Genomic DNA, 25,400 nt, shown 5'->3' on the forward strand with positions numbered 1-25,400 from the left:
CACCGTCCACAAGGTGAGGGGCGCACGCCTTCCGGGGGCGACCGCGGCTCCCCTGCTCACCCCCACCCCGAGTCAGGGCTCACGCTCTGGCTTGGGGATTTTGGACCCCTCTGAGAGGCACAGGCGGCCGTGGCTGGGGCACGGGGAGGGAGACTCCGGGGGTCGCCTGGGCGCTGTGCCTGCCCCCTGGACCTCTTAGTGAGGAATGCGTTTCTCGGTCAGTCTCCCAAATGAGTGACCCTGAGTGCCGGCGTTGTGCATAACTGTAGTTTAAGAAATGTATCCTGCTTCCTTGCAAAAGGATTTGAGGCGGCTTCAGATTAAATAAATGTAGAAGGGGTGCTAGGAGGAAAAATTGGGGTGGAAATCACGCGGAGATGGCTGTGCTCCGGGGACCGCCGGAGGACGAGGTGAATTCAAAGCCAACGCGAATTGAAAACCCTTTGATAGAAAGGACTGCACGGTTGCTCCAGCCCTCAGAAAATAATGATGTGTTTCGTCCTGATAAAGAAAATACCCAGGTGGGGAGGTGATGGGGCTGACTCATTTTCTTAAATTACAAAATAAAGCTTGGAAGTGCAAGTTAAGACGGAAGTTTAGTCTTAAGCTGTTTCCACGCAGTCCTGCAAGGTGAGAGACTGGCCCTCTACGTAGTGAAAATGAAAGGGAATTGAGGCTAAATGGAGGTGGTTCCCGCACCCATCACAGGATCATACAACGTTTTGCATTGTTAAAGTATATATACTTTTGTGTGTTTCTGCCTGCGTCGGTTTTGGATAGGACCTTGTATTCAACCTAACTTGCTTGTCCTTGAGTTAGAAGGATGAGGCAGAGGCTGTCAGCATCCTACGGTGCTTCTTCCTAGCCTTCCTTATTGTCCTTCCTTGCCTCCTGCGCCAAATCTCTCTGAGTCCAGGAGGGAATAAAAGATGGTCAAATGCCTGGGGGAGGGGTATTTTTCCCAATTAATTCAGAGTTCTCTTACCATTCTTCTTTTACCCCCAGCTCCAAGCAGTATATGCTCTGGTCTGAACTTGACAATGCTCCGGAATATGTATTTGCCACAGTTACACATTCAGATATAATGTGCATGACCTTAACCATCCAGGGTGGACTTGTGCATCCGGGGCTTTCCTGAATTAACCCTGCTCATGGGGCAGGAAGCAGGGGCCTGTGTCTGGCTCCCTGTGTGGACTCTTCCATGGGGAACATATTTGAAACTCCTTTGAAATACATATTTGAAATACAAAAAGGGGATTATGAGCCAGCCTTTCTTCTCTTGCTGGTGCACTGGTTATGCTGCTGAACTAAATGAGATGACCCTGTCTTCAACAAATAAATGAGTGGAGGCATTTGAGGCTCACTTAGCAAATGCAGGAAATGTGCCTGCCTGCCTGCCTGCCTTTTTCCTCCCTTCAGAATTTTAGCCCTCAGACCACAGAACTGTGAAAATGAAGCAGCCCTCCTAAGTGGGACGGAGCTCAATTTCTGTATCATGGTTAAAGCAAAGGGTGTTGCTTATTTCTAAAATTGCATAGCACCTCCACAACTAACCATTTGCTGCATAGAGGTGAGAGAGGTACTTCTGCCCAGGTATTTCATCATCGGAGAGCTATACAGAGAAACTTGTTCAAATCCTGATTCATCATTGTTGATAGAACTTAACTGTTATGTCATCATCACCTGAAATGGGCTGTAGAAGCCCAAGGATTGCTACAGATCTCTGTATAAATTGACTTGTAATGAAAGAGCTGGAAAGGAGCTCAAACCTAACATAGCCAAGACTCTGGCCCTCAGAGTCCTGGTATGTACATGCCTAAATATTCCTTTAGGTGGTAACTGTTCCTCTCATGAAGAATTCTGGGGATGAAGACTTCACAGATTATTTTTATACATATTATAAAGTATTCAAATTGACCATTTTCATCCACCAGCTGACAAGTTTAAAATTCCACAGAAATCAATATCACAAACATAGTAATTCAAGTTTTCATGCTTTTCTCTTCTCCTGCCCACGGTAACTTTACTCAGGGCATATTCCCAGACTAAGTGCTCCTGGGTATCGTCCTGGACACACCATTCCCTTGGGCACTTGTTGAGACATGAGCCACAGCTTCCCTTGCAACTCACCCTGATATCACCTTTGTTAGCCTTTCTTCTGTCTATTCAAAACATTTGCTTCCCATTTCTTCCTATTGATGCCTGGTCAGCATCAATCATGCAAATAAATTTCTATCCTTTTGAGGAAAATAACCAAGTCAGGGATTTTCATAGGTGGTGTCTAGGAAGAGACAAAATCCAGGACACCCCTCTAGCCCAGGTGACACTGCAATACATTTCCGTTCCCTAATATTTGATGAGATTATTATTGGGGAGCAAAGTGAGATGTATCACTAGCAGCACCTGGCCCCACCTGGCTCAAGCACCTCCCTGTCAACATATTATCCCCACCACCACCACCAAGATCCCAAGGCTTCAAATGGAAAGTAGATCCCTTTGCAGGAAACCTCAGGCCCTGACCTGTTGGGTTATCTTCTCATTACTTGAGCACCCGATTCCCTATGCCTCGCTTTTATGCAGAGGTCATTTTCGATGTTTCTGTGGTCCTTCTTGGAATTTTTTTTCTATGCTACCCTTTAAAAGTGAAAGATCTAAATCTAACATTCTAATATGGGGAGGCCTTCCTTCTATTTATGTAGGCTTATTTACATGAGAAAATAAGCTTGAAGCTGCTGAAGAAGTGAATGTCAACCTAATAAGGATGTATTGTCCATGCCGTATGTTATCAAGGCCATCTCAAGGCAGAGGTGAATCTGGGCTTCTCATGCTGTATGCTCCTTACTGCTCTACCTCCCACATCTTTATACGTGTGAAATCAAGTGAACGTTACCTGTGGGGAAACACTGAAGATGAGTATGCTCTGTGGGTGAGGAGGGGGGCAGATGGGTGGACAGGGAAGAGAAAGGCGGGAAATGGGGCAGCGGCTCTTTAGAGCGGCTGACTTCTCTCTTGTTTTCTCCTTCCTGAGTCATTTTCTGGAACCAGTATTATGGCCCATAAAGTTGGGAGTCCAGGTCGGCCAACTTACCAAAGTGTGCCTTCCTGAGAATGAAAGGACTTTCATCAATATCCCATCTACTTTCATAATTTGGTATCTGTTTCCACATCTTGTGGATTAAGAAATTGAGAACCAAAATTTATAGAGATCATTCAGTCAGTCAATTGGCATATTCCTGGATCACAATAGGTTGGCCAAATCCTTGAGATTCTATTCTTAATACAATTTGATTCTAATTTTATTTATCATTTCTAGCTCTGTTTTCTTTTCTCTCACCCACTGTGGATGACCTGCTTCACTGTGGTCCTTATCCTAATAGATTTCAGTGCTTTTGTTTCATGATTATATTCCCTTAAGACATGCCAAATGAAAATACACGTAGCCAGTGGAACACTTGTAATAGGTTCATTGTTAGCGCTGTCTCCTGTTGATCTGTTCTCAACACATGCACTTCTAGGATTAGGAAGACTAAATCCTTTAAAAGAAGCTGTAAAACCCAATCCTTCTACATCTGGATCATTTTAAACTACAAATTGTAAGAGGAATGAGCACCTCGAGATTCTAGTTATCAGTACAGACCAGATGGAAGGTCTTTATGAAATCTGGCATGTGAAGGGAAGCATTTTTATAGCAAGAAGATAATATTTTGGAAAATAGCAGCTTGCACTTCAAAAACTCTCAGATCCTTCTAATGACCTCATCTACCTAAAGTGCCCAAATAAAGTAAAAGCAGACTCCATGAGACGTCTTTCCTTAGCTGCAGCTGTTCTTTACCCCTGTATCAGATAATGGACATGTGGTGATATTTCCAAGGGATTTGGGAAGGAACAGCATGCCCAAGAAAGTCAAATTTGTGTCAAGATTTGTCTTCTCAGGAATCGAAGACAAGCCAGACTACTTTGGAGAGTAAACTCCACCAAATGGATAGTGAGGTTGATAGGCAATACCTCCCCAAAAGTGACTTCAGCTGCAATACCCCAGTAATGTTGAGTTCTCACAAATCCATTCATTGCACTGATGGGAGGGGAAGGAGGAAGCCGCAACACATGATGAGTGTCTGCCATGCTTCAAGAACTGCGCTACGAACTGCACATATATCCTTCTATTTCATCCTCATAAAAGCACGGCAGGGTAAGTATTATCAGCCCCACAATTCATTCATTCGTTAAAAACCCGTATTTGTGTTCCAATTACCTGATCCACTGTCCTTTTCAGGGAGCTGCAAGAAATACAGAGTGAATGAAGTGAACACACCCAAAGGGAATAGCTGGAGAGAAGGTTTGCAAAGTGTGCTGGTCAGAGAGGGGATCCTATGAATTTGGACTTTACCCTGTAGGCCCGGGGGAATCATTACAGGATTTTTAAATGTGTTTATGAAGAATAATGTACATACAAAAGGTGTACAAATCGTAAGTTTTAAGCTCAGTAACTTTTCTCAAATTGAACATACTCATGTAACTTTCCACACCAAGATAAGAAATGGAGCATCTGCACTACACAAGTTCCCTTCCTGTCCCCACCCCATCATTATTCACCCTCCTCCCTAAATGTAAGCACCACCTGCCTTCCAACATCATAGATTATTCTGAGCTTTTTAGACACATAAATCATACAGAATGGTCTCTTTGATTTGGCTCAATGTTATAGTCATGAGATCTATTCATGGGGATGGTTACACCAGTAGCTTGTTAATTTGTTGTTGTTGTTGTAGAGCACTGTATTGTGCGAATGGGCCACAATTTATCTAAATTTATATAAAATCTACCATCGATGGGCACTGGGGTTTTTTCCAGGTTTTTGCTATAATAAATAATGCTTCATTATAGTGTTTTAAGCTGTTGACCAAAATAATTAGCTTGATGTTATTAGGGAGCACACTCTGGCTGCATTATGGAAGGAAAGGAATGGGTCTGGAGGAGACAGGTACCATAATGAGAGCCCAAACCAAGGCCATAGCAGTAGATATGGAGAGAGGGAAATGGAAACGAGATGCATTGAGGCTGTAAGGGAAGAAGGAAACGATAGCAAGCAGATATTAAATGGATGTAAGGAGTGAAGGAAAGTATGGAATGCAGGACAACTCCCAGGTTTCTAAAACTAGTGAATAATTTCCCCCTTCACCGAGACTGAGAGCACAGGAGAATGAACAAGAACATATCTGTTGGATCTCAGAAGGTTAAAAGAATCGCTCAGGGTACCTTCAAATCTGTGCTTCTGCTGCAAAGCACTTTGCTTCTCACCTGGCTCCCAGCATGCCCCTTCCTCCTGCAAAAGCCATCCTTTTTAGGTGACTACCCCAAATTGTAATGAGTAGTCACCTAAAAAGGAACATGGACCACTTCATATTTCCTGAACTGTTGACTACAAATCACTTGCTTTTCCCTTCAATTTCATCTCCTTTCAGCAAGACAATTACCAAAGAAGGAGATGATGATGAATCAGCTAAAACTTTGTTTTACCTTCTAGACTACAAGACAGAATTCAGGATAAGAGAATGGAATAAAGGAAATAGAATGTAGAGGGCCTAGTCTTGTTCTGGTTGGTTCAGGGTGACAGAGCCAATTAAAATGTGCAGAGAGGCAGATACCAACACTTCTTGGAAGAACTAACACTATCTGAAAATGCAATTAGACCTATGAGGTGTGTACTCTGCGGCTTTGGGAAGTGCGACGTCTTTGGGGACATGTCACAGGTTGGGCTCTCCAACCCAAGAGAGACACACTCTATGATGGGGTTGATTGTGCAGGATGTTTAGTAGGGAATGCCCTTGGGAACCACACGGGAGGAAAGGAAGGAAGCAGGATTGGCAGAGGGAGAAGTTGAGCAGCAAAGTGGGTCCAGCAGCCTCAGACAACCCCGATTAGAGTCTGAGCTAAAATGATCCATCCGACTTGTCCCAAACTAGACCAAAAGGGTGTAGCTTTCCAACCCCTTCCTCCACCAGACACTGAATGTGGGCTGCCCCGAGAGGAGCACGATCTTGGGGAGGCAGCTCTCTGTAGCTGAGGACTTCCCGGAAGGGGCTGATGGTTGGAGGCTGTCCCAAGCCAAGCCCAGCAGCTGGACTACAAGGCCTGTCTCGAAGGAAGGATCTGGGCAGCATGTCTCTGTGTTCATCTCAGGGACTTTTTTTTATATGGACTTCAACTCAGAGGATTAAACTACATAATTTTCCAGGCTCCTTCCAACTCTCGGATCTGCACTTACTTATTTTGTTATATCCAGGTTTCTAAGCCACTGAAGAGTTTACAAATTGTTGTAAATAATTTGCCATTTTGCCTTTAATCTCTCCTCCCTCCCATTTCAGCAAGTAAATATATCACTTGAACCACTCGAAGTGGATGGGAGGTAAGAATCCCTATAAACATACGTGTCCCCTTCATGCAGAACTTCTCATAAGAGGGTAGAGAGGGTGTACTGCCAACTGTCCTCAGAAGGAACTTTTTAGATGATCATAAAGGGACAGAGTGTGTGTGTGTGTGTGTGTGTGTGTGTGATGTTAATATCCATATTTAACACTTGAAAAAGACTTTCCTATAACTGGTGCTTTATGATTGGACCTGCATGACAACTGAAATATAATAGGAAAACTGCTCATGAAAAACCTCCCCCTCCTATCTCTGCCTATTCAACTCAGTAATATAGTACACTGCAAAGGGATTTTATGCTGTACACTTTTGGCAAGGGCTGGCTAATACTTGTGGGCTCGAAGACCCTCTCAGAGCAGATTCTGCTGGGGAAGCCCCTACTCTCACATGACACACAGCAGCCCCTGAGCTGCAGACGCTGCCTCTGAACTCGTGGTTCATTCCATCTTTGCTTTCAGTGCTGGGACTGCTGCTCCAGCTTTCCCACAACTGTATTTAGTGAATTCCTCCCAAGAGCCACTCCACAAAGTTTGTACGGCACAGAAGGGAGGAATTACACTCTGTTTCCTGCATTCATCCCAGCTCCATTCCCGGGCACTATTTGCTTTTTCTCCCACAGTTTGGTCTCCTTTCAGAAACAGTTTTAGTGTCTGCAAAAGCATCATTATAAAAGAAACATGGTCTTTTAAGAAAATGTCGTAGGTTTTTTGGCCTTTGTGTGTTAATTTTCTGTAACGTTCTTACTCCAATTCTCCAGTTTGCTGCTGGTGATTATAATCTGATGCTCCCCCTCCCTTATTACCTAAAATAAGTTCTTTGACTGCTCTGTACCTCAGTTGTCCCATCTCTAAAATGTGAATGATAATTCCTGCCTTATAGACCTGTTGTGAGGAGTAAAGAAAAGATACTGCAACATAGGCCGTGAAGAAATGTCAGGTATTATTACAATTATTATCTTCATTATTATTCCTATGTGAGGTGTTGTAGAAATAATCCTGACCTAAATTTAGATGAAGGATGTGGTGCTGGCCTTGTAGAACATAAAGGGAGATGGGTCCAGGCTGAGTTCCACTGCCCTGAACCCTGTTGGCAAGAATTTTTTCTCTTTGAATAACTAAACTTTTCCTCAGATAAGATATGTCCTCAAGCCTCAGAGAATGCCCTTGAGTGCTGCTTTCTCCAACACTGAATCTCCACACTCTGACGCCACTCACAAATCCCTCCTTTCTCCATGCAGGTGAGGGGACCCATCCCAGTATGTGACTCTGCAGTTCCATTTGCAGTAGCTCTGCACCCAGAAAGTCACATGATTCCTGCATGCTCTGTAGGGGTGCCTCTCAAACCTTAGTGTGCAGAAGAATCACCCAGAAAGCATGTTAGACCTCAGGCTCCTGGTCCCCACCTGCAGAACTATACTAATCAGTAGGGTGGGGTGAGGCCAAGAAGTTGCATTTCTCACAGGCTCCCAGGTGACGCTGATGCTGCTCGTCTATGAAGTGCACTCTGGGTAGCGGAGATCTATGGGGTCAGCACGATACAAAGCTAAATGTTTTTGTTACACCTAAAGAAACAGAAAAATATATAAGGGAACTTACTCTCAAAGAACTACAGCCCTGATTAGAGACTTATAATCTTTAAGCAAGAAAATATGTTGCTGTCATGTCACAAATATTTTATTACCAGAGTCTTCTTTATGGGGAAAGCAAACTGCCTAAAAAAATGAGCAAGAATATCACATCAATGAGCCAGTGGTCATCTCAAAGGCTACCAAAAGTTTACAAAACTCAACATGTATTCATAATTTTTTAAAAACTGGTAAACTAGAAATAGAAGAAAGAAATTTCTTAGTAAACTAGAAATAGAAAGGAACAGTTTTTCACAATAAGAACATCTTTCTCAAACAATAGGCAACATCATGCTTACTGGTAAAACACTGTAAAGATAAGAGAAGAATTCTTGCTAATACCACCATTATTTAATACTCATCTGAATGTTGTAATCAATGCAGTAGAAAGAAGAAGGAAGAAAGGAAGGAAGAAAGGAAGGAAGAAAGCAGGGAAGGAAAGAAGGAGGGAAGGAAGGAAGGAAGAAAAAGAAGAAAGGGAGGAGGGAAGAAAGGAAGAAGGGAAGGAAGGAAGGTGGGAAGGAAGAAAGGAGGGAGAAAAGGAAGGAAAGAAGAGAAAAGAGGTGTTATACATACTTGTCAGCAGTAGCTCTGTTATTACTTACAGATGATGTGATTATCTACTAGGAAAACTCAAGTGAATAAAGGAAAATGCCATTAAAAACAATGGGGGAATTCAATAATATGGCTAGCTACAAAGTAGACAAAAGCTGATAGCTTTCCTGATTAGCTGCAATTTAATTGTAGAGATTTGCACTAAGGTTGCAAATTGCTGAGGAGAAAACACGCCTGAGAAACATAAAAAGATTCTATCAGAGTCCAAGAAGAATAGGGAATGAAAAGCCCACTCATCTGAAGAAGATGGAGGAAGAGGACCCTGCAGGAAAGGGCTCCATATTCCAAAACTCATCCCTGTGAATTCTGTAATATTTAGCCCTCCATGATTTCTAACACACTAATTATAGTGCCATAGTGTGGCACTATAATTAATTCTCTCCTGTGTTACTATAAATGAACAAGAAGTATACTTAAGTAGCTTATATCTTAAACCTTTACTACATAGTGAAAATTTTAGTGTTGGACTCTGCCCTACTCAAGGAAATTTTTGTCAGCTGGCATGAGAATTTGATATTTAGTAATCCATAAATACTCTCCTACCAATAGTCCAGCATAATTTAAGTAAACATTCAGAGAAAGAAGCAGAGTTTCTTCTTTCATTATCTTTTCATTTGAACTGTTTAACTTTCTGATCATTCTGTCCCTCTGAACCTAATTCAGTTCCTTACACAGATGCTCTAAGAAAATCAAGTATTAAATATGACATTTAATTAGTAATCAGCAATTTTGCAAATAAATTTATAAGATACATTCATATTGGCAAGCATATTCTATTTCATAGATTCTAAACTGGTAAAGCAATGTAATCTCACCCTTTCTGCAACATGATAAGCTGTTTCTAAGGCCACCTGAGGCCTTCCTTTATGCCCAAGGCCTTGGAGGACCAAAATGTGCTGACCCCAGGGTTCGGTGACTTACATATAAATGAAGCACCTTAGCAAGAAGGGATGAAAAATGACTTTAGAGGAAACAAAAGTCTCAGAGCTCACAAGATTTGATTAGTTTTCCGCTTGGTGGTAGAGGCAATGCTCCTGGGATGCAGATGGAGCTGTTTTCCCCAGCACATCCCTGGCAATTTGTCCCTTTCTACCAAAAGGGTGGCCAGCCAGGTCCCACTGACTTTTGGATAATCTCTCACATTGCCTTGAGTGTATTGAGTGCCTCTTTCTCAGACATATATAGCATTAGCATACATTTAATTAATAATTGATGATTCCGTATTATTGTTATTATGATTGCTACACATTACTGTTATTATATTAAAATATGTGGTATTTGTAGCATGTGATTTGCCTGTTTAATAAAAATGAGTATGCATCTAAGGGCGAGGAGGCACGGAGCAGAGACCTAGGGTCAGAGGGCATGGGTTAATGTCCCAGCCTCCTGGCTGGGTGAGCTGCGTGGTTTGTCGTCATTACAATAGGACAATGATACCTGCCCTGCCTACCTTAGCCTCCTTTTAGGGAAGTTTCTCAAATCAAAGTGTGCTATTGGAATTCATCCTTCACATTATCACCTGTGTTTAGTCAAACTGCATCTAGTCTTACTCCTAGTGGGCAATGCAGCGCAGGGCTCAAGCTTTGGCGTCCAGCAAGCCAGGTTCAAATCCCAGCTCTACCACTTGTTAACTGCTTACTTTCAGGAAAATTACTTCACCTCTCTAAACCTTAACTTCCTCATTTGTTAGACGCGGCTGGCATAATAGTACTACCTCATAGGGCTATTACAAGAATTAAAAATACGTATTACTTATCTATTGCTGCATAACAAATTACCCCAAAACCTAATGGCTTAAAGCAACAGACTTTTATTATCTCACAATCTATGTGGGTCGGGAATGTGAGCATGGCTTAGCGGGGTCCTCTGGCTCAGGTTTCTCACAAGGCTACAATCAAAGTGTCAGTCATGACTGCAAACATCTTAAGGCTCAACTTGGTGAAGATCTGCTTCCAAATTCACTTATGCAGCTGTTGACAAGCCTCAGATCCTGGCTGGCTGTTACCTGGAGACTTCCATTCATTGCCACGTGGACCTCTTTCCAGGGCTGTTATCAACACAGTTTGCCTCTCCCGGATGTTCCAACTTGCTTTCCCCAGAGCAATGGCTGAGAGTGAGAGATTCCAAAATGAAAGCCACAGTCTTTTTGTAACCTAATCTCAGAAGTAAGATCCCATCGTGACTACTGTATTCCATTCATTAGAGGCAAGTCGCTAGTTCCAGCCCATACTTAAGCGGAGAGGCTTACACAAGGGCATGAATACCGGGGGGGGGGGGAACAGATCACTGAGGGTCACCTTAAGGCTGCCTACCGCGATATGATAATATACAAAAAGCTGTTTGATAAGGCCTCAGTTCAGTATCAGCTGCTGTTACTACCTCATTGTTCTTAGACTGAAATTAGGTAATCTATGTAAAAGAAATTTGTAAAATATAAAGATCCAGGCAAAATCTATATTTTATTAGTTTTATTAATGTTGAGAATCTAGTTCCAAATTATAGGTGGTGCTGTAAGAACAGCAAACCAGGGTTTGAAAGACCTGAATTCTACATCTTGCTCTGTGAATGACCTTGGAAAAACCACTTATTTGTTTCATATCTTCCTTCTTTTATAAGAGCAATGATAATAACAGCCCTACCAGGATAAAATAGGATTTTATATTAAAAATTATACTGAAACCTAAAGAAATGAGATGGTTATGATGATGACGAGGATGATGACAACAATGATAAAGATGATTATACAGTTCAGCTATTGCTTCTTGGTCCTTTGTTGACAATTGAGCTAAACAGATGTGATTTTTATCAGTTATGTTTTAAATGTATGTATCAAATCCAGCTACTCTCAATTTTTACAATAATTTTATATGACTTAATCTTACCTTGCTTTGCACATTAGATATGCTGCCCTGAAAAGTGGATGTGAATAGAATCTCTGGAAACTGACCTGTAATTCAAATGCACAGAGAGGATTTCCACGTAGCTAATGGAATTTTACAATGCACCTGTGATATTGTGATATAACTAATATTTTTCTAAAAGAAATAATTGTCTTTATCTAATTAACTTAAATTTTCTGACATCATATCAAGTGTTCTAACATTAGGCACACGTGTATAAATATTCTTCTAGTATATAATCAAGCCTTAAAGCTATTTAAAGAACTCGCAAATCAGCCTTTTGAAATAGGCAAATATAACCAACTCTTGGTTATCTCAAACAGTGTTTTATGTTTGATTCTTGTGCTATCTACATTTCTTCTCTCACTCTACACTGACGCAAGTTGAGCAGGTAAAAAACAAGTTCAAAAATCATCTGTTCCACTACTTTATGGGGGGTTTTTTCCTGCTTATACACGTATTACATATTCATTGTAGAAAATAAGGAAATACAGAAAACTATACAGAAGAGAATTAAAATTACTCAAAACCCTACCACCAAGAGACAGATACTAATGATACTTTGATGTATTTCTACCCCTGGTGCTTTTCCCCTATATAGGCAGAAAACAGATGTTTCTTTTTTAATAAAATTAGAAGCATACTATGTGTTTTTTGTATCCAATTAACTGCTTTCCAGTTAACATTACATCTTTAATAGTTTCACATATAATTAAATATTCTTTTAAAACATCACTTCTAATAAGTATATAATACTCTATTGTATGGATATACCATAACATTTAACCAATCATTACTATTGGACTTTTAGGTTGTCACCAGTTTTTTTAATACTATAAAATTATAGTGAGAACAGAAATTTTTTACATAAATCTTTGTCCTTTATCATTCTGGTTATTTTAGTAAAAGTTCTGTAGCAAAGGAGTCCTTGAAGACACTAGGGGAAAATGAGGTTCGGTGATTTAATTGTGAATAGGATTTATATACACACCATAGCCTTCTCTTCCCTCTTCCCTTCCTTCCCTCCTTTGGCAGAAATTTACAGGCTTTTAGTGGTGGTAATTGCCAGAGCAGCAATCTACTTGGGGTGGCCATCTGTCAGTTTTTGCCTACCCAGCATCTATCACTCTCCTCTGATAATAGTGCCCTGATTTTCCTTGAGAAACCACACCTCTTCCCTCCCAATCCATATAACTCAGGTCAAACCAAATGCACCCTTCACTCAAAAAGTTACATGTGACCCAGACCGATCACATATCTTTTTCTCCCAGCCACTGTGATTGGTTCAGGGATGGCCTGTGATCCAGGACAGACCAATGGAATCAACGAAACTCAGTTCAGAGGTTTACAGGTGTCATCAAGGCATTCCCTCTATCCTGGCTTTGGAGAGTTGGAACTGCTGGGACCTGGCATAAGAGGAGAGCCTCGTAAAAAAATCCTTCATGGCAGGAAAAAGAGATGGAGAAAGATTCTTGAGTATAGTGTTTGTGTTTCTGGATTCAGTTTTGCCTAATCTCCTCTGGACACTGAGGTGTCATGAGCAAATAAATTCCCTTTTTTAAATAAACCAATTTGAGAGGATTCTGTCATTGGTGTTTGAATTGATCATCACTTATCCAGAGATCTTACACTCTCAACTGATGAAGATGAGTAGTGATTAAGATAGTGTGAGTACATACTTTATAACTTTATGAGTTGTGGGTAAGACAGATCCTGGAGCTGAACCCTAGTGACTCACTGCATAGCTGAGGGACAGTTACAGACCTTTCCCGCCTCACCTTCCCTGTCTCTATGATGAGGAGAACGCTAACACGTACCTCATGGGGTTTTGGAGGGTTAAATAAGGTAATATGTGAAAAGTGCTTCGAATAGTGCCTGGCACCTTGTAAGTGCTATGTGAGTCTGCCCCTGCTGCGGCTGCTGTTATTTTGAAGGCAGAAAGTGAAACGCAGGAGGGTAAATGACCTGTTTTGCTCATGCCGAGCTTTATTGGCCAAGCTAAATTTCAGACGCAGATCTTCTCTCTTCTCTGCTCAGCGGGCCTTCTCAAAAGTTATCCATGTCGTCGTCTTTATGACAGAGATTTAAGCATTGAGCTTTGAAAAGGTTTTGTCCACATATTTGAATGTTTCTGTCAAAAGCATTTGAGGGAAGTCTGGAGCCCACAGAATAGGTTCATGTTACTAGCAGTGACCAGACCCTGTTGTTGGGACTGTAGGTTATAACGTGTAACTGAATATCTTTTATTATGACAAATTTAATTAAATTTATTGTTAAATTTATTGATTTGACTTTAATTAAAATTAAAATACATTTTATTGTAATTTCTATTCTACCAAGTGACGGAAAAAGAATACTTGGTGACTTTTGCAGCTTTTTATTTTTAAAATAAAATACGCCTTCCCACTAAACCATTTGCTCTTGCAGAATTCATGAATCACCCGTCTCTGGGTTCGCAGACTCCCATTACCTGCTTGGTGCTGGGTGAACGTGTTTCCTGGGCGAGGCAGCTGGTCTCTCCCAAATGTAAATCAGATTTCCTCATGTCTGGCTCGGAGAGAACGTGGCATATGGCAAATGAATACACAGCTGCCTGGTGAATTTTTCCACCGAGAATTAGTCTACTATCTGAATGCACAGTGAATAAAACGTTTTCTAAATAAGAATATTATGTTCAAATTCCTCGTCACTGTTAAATATTAAGAGTGAGGTCATTCCCTTGAATTATAACAAAATCCCACTATCCTACTGAAAAAAGTACACATTACCTAGGATTTAATGTTATGCTATTCAAGTCCAGGCTGGCTTTGAAATTCTGTTATTAAACAGTATTTTCAGACAGCTACATTGCCTGTTATTAAAATGCAAACACTTCTTTGGGTAGAGAACTTTTCCATAAGGCCTTGTAAAGTCCTGATGGAGAAGGCGTGTGGAGGGATGATAGTGTGGTGGGAGGGTCCGTGGCCTGGGGCTTTGGAACAGTCAGGTCAGAGTTCAAACACAGCCCTGCCTCTTGGCTGCCCAGCATCGAGCAAGGTACTTACCTACCCTCTGCCTTTGTTCCCTCATCTGTAAAAAAATATCAATAATATTATGCAATGATGACAATACAAACCTCATAAAATCGTCAGAATCAAAATGAGGAAATGTATACAATACTCTTAGCATAGTGCCTGCTGCATAGTAAGCCCTCAGAAATAATTATTACTGGTTCTGAAGTTTTGCTGGATTATCTTTGTAGCCATGGGAAAATTATCAAGCCTTTCTGGGCCTCAGTTTTGTCATCTTTATGGGTAAATTGGATCAGATTCTGCGTAAAATGCCTCTCACGTTTAAAATGCTATGACAGTGCCCATAGGTGTTGGGGTGAACCCAAAATCTATAAGTGTCAAATTTGGGAAAATTTTTTCAAACCTGTTCTTCCACAGTGAAATGGAGCTGCCTGCATTCTCCAAGGGGGATCATTCCCTCAGGTAATACAGCAAGGTTCGTCTATTCATGACTTTTTATCCATCCAATGCTGAGATTTTTATTTGGGGAGGAGAGTTCAGAGCTCACTGCGGAACTTTCCTCATCATGACAACTTTAATAATATTATTGACATTCTTTCAGATTCCATAATGAATCCTAATTATAACCAAAGGATTTCCTGATGTTGATAACACAGACAAAAGTAACCAATGCAAGGATTAACTTGGTTAATGAGGATCACTTATATAGATTATTCCCTCCCAATTGTTGTGATAGGGTGGGTGTTGGGGGCACTATCTAAGAGTTGTCTACATTGATCAAGCTAACCTGAAAATCTCCTTATCAGCTCTTAAGTTTGCACTTCACCAACACAGCTTTGAAGTATTTATGTTTTTCTTTTCGTGCAGAGCTTTTGAATTTTTTTGCCTAGACTCCAAATTATGAAATTAATTTTAATAGAATTATTTTCAAACTAGACTTCTGAAAGCCTCCACACATCATCATTAAATCTAAATTGATATTTTTGTCTTTAAAAGATGCAACTTTTAAAGCTAGTACTATTTCCTCTGTGAATAACTATAGCTATATTGATTTATGAACTCCAGGAAGAATTACCACTGGGGAAAAAGACAGGCTAGACCAGCATTAGTCGTATGGCAGATATAACACTTTTAAATTGATGATAATGCTCCTGTTTATGTGTTTACTGATATTTTTACTCATTTTCCAAAAATTAATTGTAGATTGATGAAGGATATATTCAAAACTCAATTCACTGGAAGAAAAAACAATAGATATGTCTATCTAAATATCTGCAAGATTGACAAATGTTGTTCTTCTAATAATATAAATGGAATAATGCAAAAAAGAATGTCACCTGAGTTTTGAGTGGCACACAATATTTTTGGCCCCCAGATTGACTACTGCCATAAGTACCAGAAAATAAAATAGAAACCAGATACAGCCAGGCATTGGCAAATATTCTTTCATATGATTGTTAAGAAACTCATAATAACTGCCTCTTCATTGATGTGAATTTTCCTTAGTTGAGGCTCTCTTGATTACAAGTAACAGATTCCCACTTCAAATTAGCTTAATCATGAGGAGAGTTTATTAGAAGATGCTAGGATATTTGGTGGAACCCAAGAGCCAGAACTAGCTGCTAGGAAATTATCAGGAACCTGGAACCCAGTGTGTGTATGTCTCTCTTTTCTCTCCTCCCCTCGCCCTGCCTCCTTCCTCTCCCCAGATTGGTTTTCAATACTTCTGCATAGTGGCCAAATGCAGGTGTTCCACAGCTCCTTAGTTTAGATGCCCACGTTCAAACAACTCAAAGAGAAAACCAATAAGCATCTCTCACTTGCAGGTCCAGATTTTTAGAAAAGAGACTAATTGGCCCAGCTGTAGTTAGGTATCTACCCCTGGCCTAGTCAACAATGGCTAGGGAGTGGGGTTATGGAATGCAAACATGGTTACTGGGAATCTAGTCCTAGCAGGAGGGGAACAGTATGCAGAAAAAAAGGTATAGGTTGTAGAGATACTCCCCCGAAAGTTGTATATCCTGTCTTTTGGCTGGCACGTGCACATGGGCATACACACACACACACACACCCCTACCTGTCTTGCTCTTTGTTAAGAGGTCTCCCTGCCATACGTGATTTACCCATCCTACATTGAACTCTACTCTCACCCAACCTCTTCCTAAAGGGAGATAATCCAATCTGTCATATCCAGCAATTGAAACCAAAATGTCATCAATGGGCCCCTCTCCTCAAAGTGAATGATTTCCAGATTAGTCCATTTTCCCTCCCGATCAGGCTCCATTTTGTTCAGACAAGACTCCTTTCCATCCTGCAATGCAATGGTTAAATGGCAAAATTAAAAAGCTATCAGAACCACAAACACTCCCACTTAGAAAAAGATACAAGAAGCAAAAATCTTCACTGCAACACCACACATTGGTGACCAGACCCCAGAATATATCACACCCCACAGGACAAGGATTACTAGGTAAAGGGTAGGATAAACGTATTTGATGGGCATCCTTTGGTGTTGGGTGGCTTCCTTGCCTAATCAACTGCTTTGCTGCAACATCATGCAAATGGAATTCTTTCTGCATGCCGCCCTGAGTGACTCAGCCAGTCAGTTCCACATTCTCTCTGGAACTCTGTTCATTGTAGCCTTCTCTATTGATACAATTTCTCTCTTAGTCAAGACTCTTTTGGTTGCAAGTAAAAACATACACAGAGACAAAACCACACAGTTCAAGTTAGCTTAGGAAAAAACTATATTAGGAGTTTATCAGAAGCGTGCAGGAATGCACCCGCTAGCTTTTACTGAATAACAAATGACCCCAACACTTCATGCCATAAAACAGCACCCTTTATTTAACTCAGTTTTGTAGATTGGCTGGGTAGTTTTTCTGATCTGGTGCAGCTCAGCTGGTCTCTGCTGAGATTGCTCATGCTTCTGCATACAGCTGGCAAGTCAGTTGCAAGCTCAATCTAGTATGTTCTCACATTTCTGGGGCTTGGCAGCTAGTGCAAAGGAAGCAGGTGGGCATATGGTTCTGTACATCCAGGATACTAGGTGAGGTGTCTTCACTTGGTGGTCTTTTAGGTGCTCCTAAAAGAGCAATGGAGAAAGCTGCAAAGCTCTTGAGACTCAGACTCAAAACTCACACAACTCCATTTCTGCCATGTTCATTAGTCAGAGTAACATAAGTTCAGCCCAGATTCGAGGAATGGAGAAACAGACCCACCTCTTGATGGGAGGAGCTGCAAAACATTATGGACATTTTTGCGATCTCCAGCAAGTGATATTTTAAGGAAATCAAGGATTATATGTATAGCCGGACACCACAGCGGCTCAAACTGGGAACTGTAAAGCTAGCAGTGGATAGGAGATTTCAGTTTTTTTCAGGCTATCTGTCTACCTCTCATCATATGGTCTCTTGCTGTGCTTCTCTCAACGATAACTAACTTTATTCTGTGACTTTCTTCTCTTCTTTGGTGTGTGTATACAAGACTAGGGAGGACAGCCCCACAATTCACCAGCATGCGTGTCTTCAGTTCAAGTGACCTACACAGCAGCTGAATAGTGTCTTTCGATACCAGTGGGCAGCTGTTCCCCCAGTCCATCCACTACGTCTGGGTGAAGAGCCACAGAATAGACACACAGTTGCTGGGAGCCCATCCTGTGGAAGGGGATGTTGTGGGATCCTTCTCAGACGCTGAGAGATCCAGGAGGCACTTTCTATCACTGTGTAATGACAAAGCCCGCATGCCATGAAAAAGACAACTCTCCAAATGAAATAAGCACTCCATTACCAATCAGTAACTGGCAAATTGCAACAAAAATGGAAACCAAGCTTGTCATTTTCTTTTATTCCTTCTGAATCTGAAGCTCCTGTAAATACTCTGTTCTTTTAGAAGGTTTGTAAATAATATTTAATGGAAGTCAAATTTGGTATGCAGCATATTTTTTTTCATTTGATTTTTTCCCCTCATCTTATCTTGGGAACATCCCGTAATGAAAGAAATATTCCAGAGCACCATCACAGGATGCCTCTGGGAAATGAGCACAGCATAAACTGAGCAAATAGACTATCTGCTTTGTGGTAGTAAGCTTGATTTTCAGGAGCTTCCCCGAGCCCACGTCTTACAACTTCACCACACTTTCCAGAGGTCCAGCAAAGAGTCAGTTTCCCTGGCAGTCTTGGGGCAAACGATATCTCTTGCTGGCACCATTGCTTATTTTCTACAGAGGGATTGAGAGGGAATGTGTGCCCCATGCAGATTATCTTCCCATCTGCACTTGCCAGTCGTGTGACCTCAAGCAGAGCCTCCTCTCTGTCAACTTGTTACCTGCAAACTCTAGATTTAAAATATCTGCTCCTGCTGGTACTCCATGTGCTGGTTATCAAGATCAGATGAGACCGTGTCCACATGTGGTGGCACCTTGAAGAGTAGAATGTCCTGTACGTGAAAAGAAAATGGAACTTCTTTCACAGATACTTGGCAGTGAGATTAATTGTCACAGGTCATCTTGTGCCCAGTGTCATAGTACAGAACTAAAATCCCACCTTGGAAATGTAGGTGACCACATGTAGAATTTTTGCTCTGCCCGCCCCCCAGCCTGTTGCTGCCCTTTGCAGTATCTCGGAGCTTTCTTCTCAGCCTTCCTTTCTAGGAAGAAACACTTGAATAAGTCCATCAGAGGAAAGTTGAAGGCATGAGAACTTAATGAAGTGTGGTTCTCCCAGAAAAAGGCTCCAGAAAGCTCACCTGCGGGTTCAATGATGGCTTGTCACTCTGTTCTAGTTAGAAGCCCTTTGGCTCACCCACCTTCTGATATCTCTTCCATAGTTTTCTCCTAAATTTATCATTATTGTCTTCTCCGATTTCCTTTGAATTTTTCTTTAATGGATCATGCTTTCTCATGCTTGGAATCACTTCCAAATGTCAAGAGGACTCTTGTAAAATGCTAAAACAGCCAACCTTTATGTTCTGCATGTAGTACCTTTTCCTGTTATGTTTAATTCTTACACTTGAAATTTTTCCCCTAGTCCAACATTTTGTTTTGATAAATGTCAAATCTATGGAAAAATGGAAAGACTGGTACAATGAGCATGGGTATATCCTTCTAGATTCTCTAGTTGTTAACATTTTCCCACATTTATTTGCCTTCTGACTCTCTCTCTATATATATACATATATATATATATATTCACACACACAGATTAAACATAAATACATTATGCATATTCATGTGTGTCTATAAGTGTGTATACATAACACACATATGTACAGGTTTAACTATTTGAAGTCACAAGATATTCTGGGCTCATCTTGGACTTTCTTTATACCAATTTGGAATCATCCATTTCTCCAAGGAGTACTGGTTTCTTTTAATGGAGAATGGTACTTAGAAACCACAATTTGGGCTCTAGGTATACTTGTTACAAAGGTGTCATTGCTTCTATGCCTTTCTAGTGAACAGAACTAAAAAACCAGTTTTAAGTTACAAGTTTATATTGATGTTTCTAGTTCAAATCCAGCACCCCAGAGTACATTCTCACCATCTCCCGTTTCATATTTGTATCTCCCTCTTCCACAGTGAGAACTCTTGTTTCCAACTACATTAAGGTATTTACTCATGTGTTCTATCCTGCAGTACACGCAAAATGGTTTCAGAATTACTGCAGCAATACTACTGCTAACAATAAAGCTTCTAAGTAAAGGTTAAGATTTCTTTGCAGTTCCTTTTTTTTGGAATATATATCATTTAGTATCGTAGAGTATGTGTCACTATATTATCAGTTTATGTACATTCATTCCTATTTACATTCAATTTTACAGTTTGCTTTTTTCCCATTGTTTTTCAATTAATTATTTTTTGAACACATAAAATGTTTACAAGTTCAAAATTCAGAGTATATTTTTACAGAGTATACTTAGAGAAGTAATTATGCCTACTCTTTTTTACCTCATTCTTACCCACTCCCCATAGGTAACCATCTGCATTACTTTCTGGCTTATCTTTCTTGCATTTCTTTTTGCAGACTAAAGATACACATTTCCCTTTTGTCTTACACAAAAAGTAGCATATAAGATATATTCTTTTATACCTTGCCTTTTTTTGCTTATCGGTATGTGTTGGAAATAGCTCCATATCTGTTCATAGAGATCTTCCTCTTGATTCTTTTTCATGACTACAGAGTACTCCCTTTTGTGAATGAACCATAGTTTACTCAACCAGTAGCATATGCAAGGGCTTTAAAGTTGTTCCTAATATCTGACTTTTAAAATGACATTACAATGATTAATGTTGGACTTTTTTATATTTATAGAGGTAAATTCAAAGAATTAGAATTACTAAGACAAGGGTTAAATATACTTGTATAGTGAATTCCTAGAAATGGGATTGCTAAATCAAAATGTAAATGTATATGTAGGTTTGTTACATATTGTCTAATTGCTGTTTCAGTAGTGTGAGAGGGTGATGTTTTCTCTCAACGTGGCCCAATAGAGTATATTGTCAACTTTTTACATTTTTACCAATCTGCTAGGTGAGAAATGATATTTCAGTATAGCCTGGTTTTTTTTTTTTTTTTGAATTTCTCTTATTATGAGTGAATTTGAGCATGTTTACATATGTTTAAAGGTCATCTAGGGGCCAGCCCCATGGTGTAGCGGTTAAGTGCGCACACTCCACTGCTGGCTGCCCCAGTTCGGATCCCGGGCGCACGCTGGTGCACCATTTCTCAGGCCAGTCTTCGTCAGCAAAAAGAGGAGGATTGGCATGGATGTTAGCTCAGGGCTGATCTTCTTCACACACAAAAAAAGAAAAAAACAAAATAAAGGTCATCTATATATCTTTTTTGTGAACTGTCAATTCATGTCTTTTGCCCATTTTTTACATTGGGTTTGGGTCTTTTTCACTCAGTTTTAAGAGCTCTTTTTATATTAGGGAGATTAAACCTTTATCTTCAGTACATGCTACAAATATTTTCTCCCTGTGTGTTTGTGTGTGTGTGTGTGTTTTGCCATGTAACTTTTTTTAATACAGTCAAATTTATTAATATTTTCTTTTATTGCATTTGGACTTTTGAATCAACATTATAAAGGCTTTCCCCTGGGCTATAAAGGAATCGACATATATTTTCTTCCGTTCTTGTATAGTTACATTTTTACATGTAGAACTCAGATTAACTTGGAATTCTGGTATGGATCTAATTTTATCTTTTTTCAACTTCCTACCCAGTAGTCCCAACCCCGCTTATTTACAAGTCCATCATTTTCCTAGTGTTTTTAGAGGTCACTTTTATCATCATCAAAATTTCCATTTGCGCTTGAGTCTATGTGGGGGTTTCTATGCTGTCTCATTGGTCTGGCTATTCATGCACTAGTATAAATGTGATACCTTTTCAATTGGGTTTCACACAACAGACATTCCTCTGCATGGGGGTCCCATCAGGCCCAGTATCTCACAATTTAAAGACTTGGAAAAGTGTCTGTGGTGGACAGACTCTAAGATGATCCCCAATGATTCCACTTTCTGGTATTCACACCTTCCTGTAGTCTCCTCCTCTTGAATATGAGTGACACCTGTGACTTGCCTCTAACCAATAAAATACAGCGAAAGTGATGGGATGCCACTCCCCTGCGTTACATAAGACTGAGTCTAGCTAGTAGATGCACTCTCACTCTCCTGCTGGCCTTGAAGAAGCAGACAGCTGTGTTGTGAACTATGGAGCGGGCCACATGGCAGAGAACTGGAGGTGGTCTCTGGCCAACAGCCATTAAAAAAACAAAACAAAAATGAAGCTCTTGAGTGTCTCTCTGTCTCCATCGTAGGCTTTAAAAATGCAAGTTGCCATGAATCCTCCAGCTACAAGGAAATTAATTTTGCTGATAACCTGAGGAAGCTTGAAAGTGGATCTTTCAGCATTTGAATTTGTGATGAGGGCCTAGCCCTGGCTGACACCTTGACTGCAGCCTGTGCGCCCTTAAGCAGAGGACTCTGCTCAGTCATGCTCAGACCCCTGAGCTCAGAAACTGTGAGATAATTGACATGTGTGGTTCTAGGCTGCTAAATTTGTGGTAGTTTATTACACAGCAATGAACAACTAATTCAGTGTTCAATCTTAAATCTAAAATAATATTTTAAATAATAGAATCCTAAGTATGTATGAGTGTGTGTAGGCTTGAGTGAGAGAATGTGTGTGTGAAAAATGAAACACATTTAAAAATTAAATACATTTTTAAAAACATCGTTTTCTGGGTCCGGCCCGGTGGCGCAAGCAGTTAAGTGCGCGTGCTCCACTGTGGCGGCCTGGGGTTCGCCGGTTCGGATCCGGGTGCACACCGATGCACTGCTTGTTGAGCCATGCTGTGGCGGAGTCCCGTATAAAGTAGAGGAAGATGGGCACGGATGTTAGCTCAGGGCCAATCTTCCTCAGAAAAAAGAGGAGGATGGGCAACAGATGTTAGCTCGGGGCTGATCTTCCTCACAAAAAAAAAAAAAATTAAAAAATTAAAAATAAAAAAAATAAGCACAAGGAGATAACCAATCAAACTGAGGAAACTTTTAAAATAAAAAAAAAAAACACGGGGGCCGGCCCGGTGGCGCAAGCGGTTGAGTGCGCGCGCTCCGCTGCGGCGGCCCGGGGTTCACTGGTTCGGATCCCGGGCGTGCACCGACGCACTGCTTGGCAGGCCATGCTGTGGCGGCGTCCCATATAAAGTGGAGGAAGATGGGCACAGATGTTAGCCCAGGGCCATCTTCCTCAGCAAAAAAATGAGGAGGATTGGCGGATGTTAGCACAGGGCTGATCTCCTCACAAAAAAAAAAAAAAAAAAAAAAACACGGTTTTCTTGGAGTCAGAAAAGGCTGGGATGATGCTTGCCCTGTGGCCTTGTGCACATTATTTTCTTCTTTTTTTTTTTTTAATTTTATTTTCTCTTTTTCTGAAAATAAGAATAACCCCACCAGCCTCAGAGTTTTGTGAGAATAAAATGATAAAGGTATATGAATATGCTTAGCATGTTATTTGGCCACACTAGACTATAAAGTTAGGTTTTTGCCTATTTGTTTGTTTGATTCTTTATTGGTCCTCACTGGGTTCAATGGCTGACTTCCATTACATGTCAACTTTGTGGCTCAGTATCTAAAACAACGTGGAATTTGTACCATTGTTGAAACAGCCAGTCTCCAGATACCCAACAAGCCTATGACACTGAGACAGCTGACTTAATAAAATCTATCCAACAGAATTTAAGAAGTCTTGGAAACAGATGTTTTGGGGCATTTTTAAACAACTTTAGGCACCAGGAATTTTTGCTCAAGTGGAGCAAAAACATTGTGGGACTTTTCAAAAACAATAAGCATTCAACATTGTTCAAAGCTAATTAATTCCTGCCTTCTGAGGTGACTACTTGAACAACATATTTCCAATAATCCTAACTAAGAAGAATTTTTCATGTTAACCTTTTAAAAAGGCATGAAAAGAAAATATCAATCTTTTTCTCTTAATAGCTGTGTAGAATAACTTCTATTTCTTAGGGCATTTGAAAGTTTCCTTTTATGATAGATACTGGCTAAGACCATCTGTGTTTTTGTGAAACATTGTTAGAATTAAACCCTAAAATGCAAGATGAGCTGTCCCTTACACTATCACTGTTCCCCCCACCTCTTAACTGTTAAAGGACTCTCAGTGGATACCTCAGCCCTGTCATCTCATCATGTGGCACCAGATAAAGAGCACAGTGGTACCTATCTCCCAAGTCAATTGATTTGAGTGTTTAGTACTTCCTACTTGTTTTACAATTTCTTATGAAATAAATTATTTTCCCAGTGGGAAAAAAGAAAGATTTATATGCATTTTCATGGAAAGATTTCGAAGATATATTGTTAAATAGAAAAAAAGCATGTGGCGGAATGAAGATTAAGATGCATAGCAAGATCTCACATGCATGGAAATGCACGGGCGAAGATGTGCAGGGTGCATTATGGTTAATACTGGTCCCCATGGAAGGGGAATGGAGTGCGAAGGGGGAGGGCGACCATAACTAATGAGCTTTAGTTACGTATACTTCTATATTATTGAAAATTTTTACATTTAGACTAATTCACACATTGTTTAATGTTTTAAATTGGTTTTAATTGGAAACAGAACATGTAGTCCTTGATCAGTAGGGGCACTTGTCATCAACAAGCCTATACTTAAATGTCAGCGCCTCGAAATAACCTTCTGTGACCATTCTATCTAAAGTACCCTCTCTTCCTCCAGTCTGTTCCTGCTTCCCTTTTTTCCCTCAAAACACTTGCCACAATCCAAAATTAATTTGCATAGATGTTTATTGGCCTCACCCCCAACTAGAATGCAGGTTTGTGATGGCAAAAGTCTCATCAATCTTGTTCAGTTTTGATTCTCCAATGTCTAGAAGAGAACCTGGCATGGAATAGACAGTCAGTAAATATTTGAGTAAATATTTGAATGAATGAGACAGATGTCCATTTGCCCTTGTACCATTGTTCTCAGCTGCACAACCCCAAAGGGGCAGGAGCCGCAAGGAAATGTGGCATTTTGCCCAAGTTTTGCATCTGCTTCCAAAGCACCTCTCTCTTCTTTGTTAGACACACTTGTTTCAAGAGCCCCAGAGAAATTTTGCCCAAGGGAGGATCCTAGCAGTCACAGACCCTGAAAGAGAAGTGTCTACCAACTGCATGTTGGCCTGGCTCCCCAGCAGTGTGAGGCAATATGTTAATCAGGGTTCCTCAGAGAAACAGAACCAATAGGACGTATATATATAAAAAGAGAGATTTATGTTAAGGAATTGTCTCACGCTGTTGGGGCTGAC

At 40.6% G+C, this 25,400-nt stretch overlaps 1 pseudogene; it reads left to right on the top strand.

Moving 5' to 3' along the window:
* Positions 1 to 377: 377 nt before the first annotated feature.
* The window catches only part of LOC101394528 (small ribosomal subunit protein mS26 pseudogene), a 36,477-nt pseudogene continuing 11,454 nt past the window's right edge, over positions 378 to 25,400 (top strand).

The sequence above is a fragment of the Ceratotherium simum genome, chromosome 19 (genome assembly GCF_057802395.1).
Source record: "Ceratotherium simum simum isolate JZ-2026a chromosome 19, ASM5780239v1, whole genome shotgun sequence".
Classification (NCBI taxonomy): Eukaryota; Metazoa; Chordata; class Mammalia; order Perissodactyla; family Rhinocerotidae; genus Ceratotherium; species Ceratotherium simum.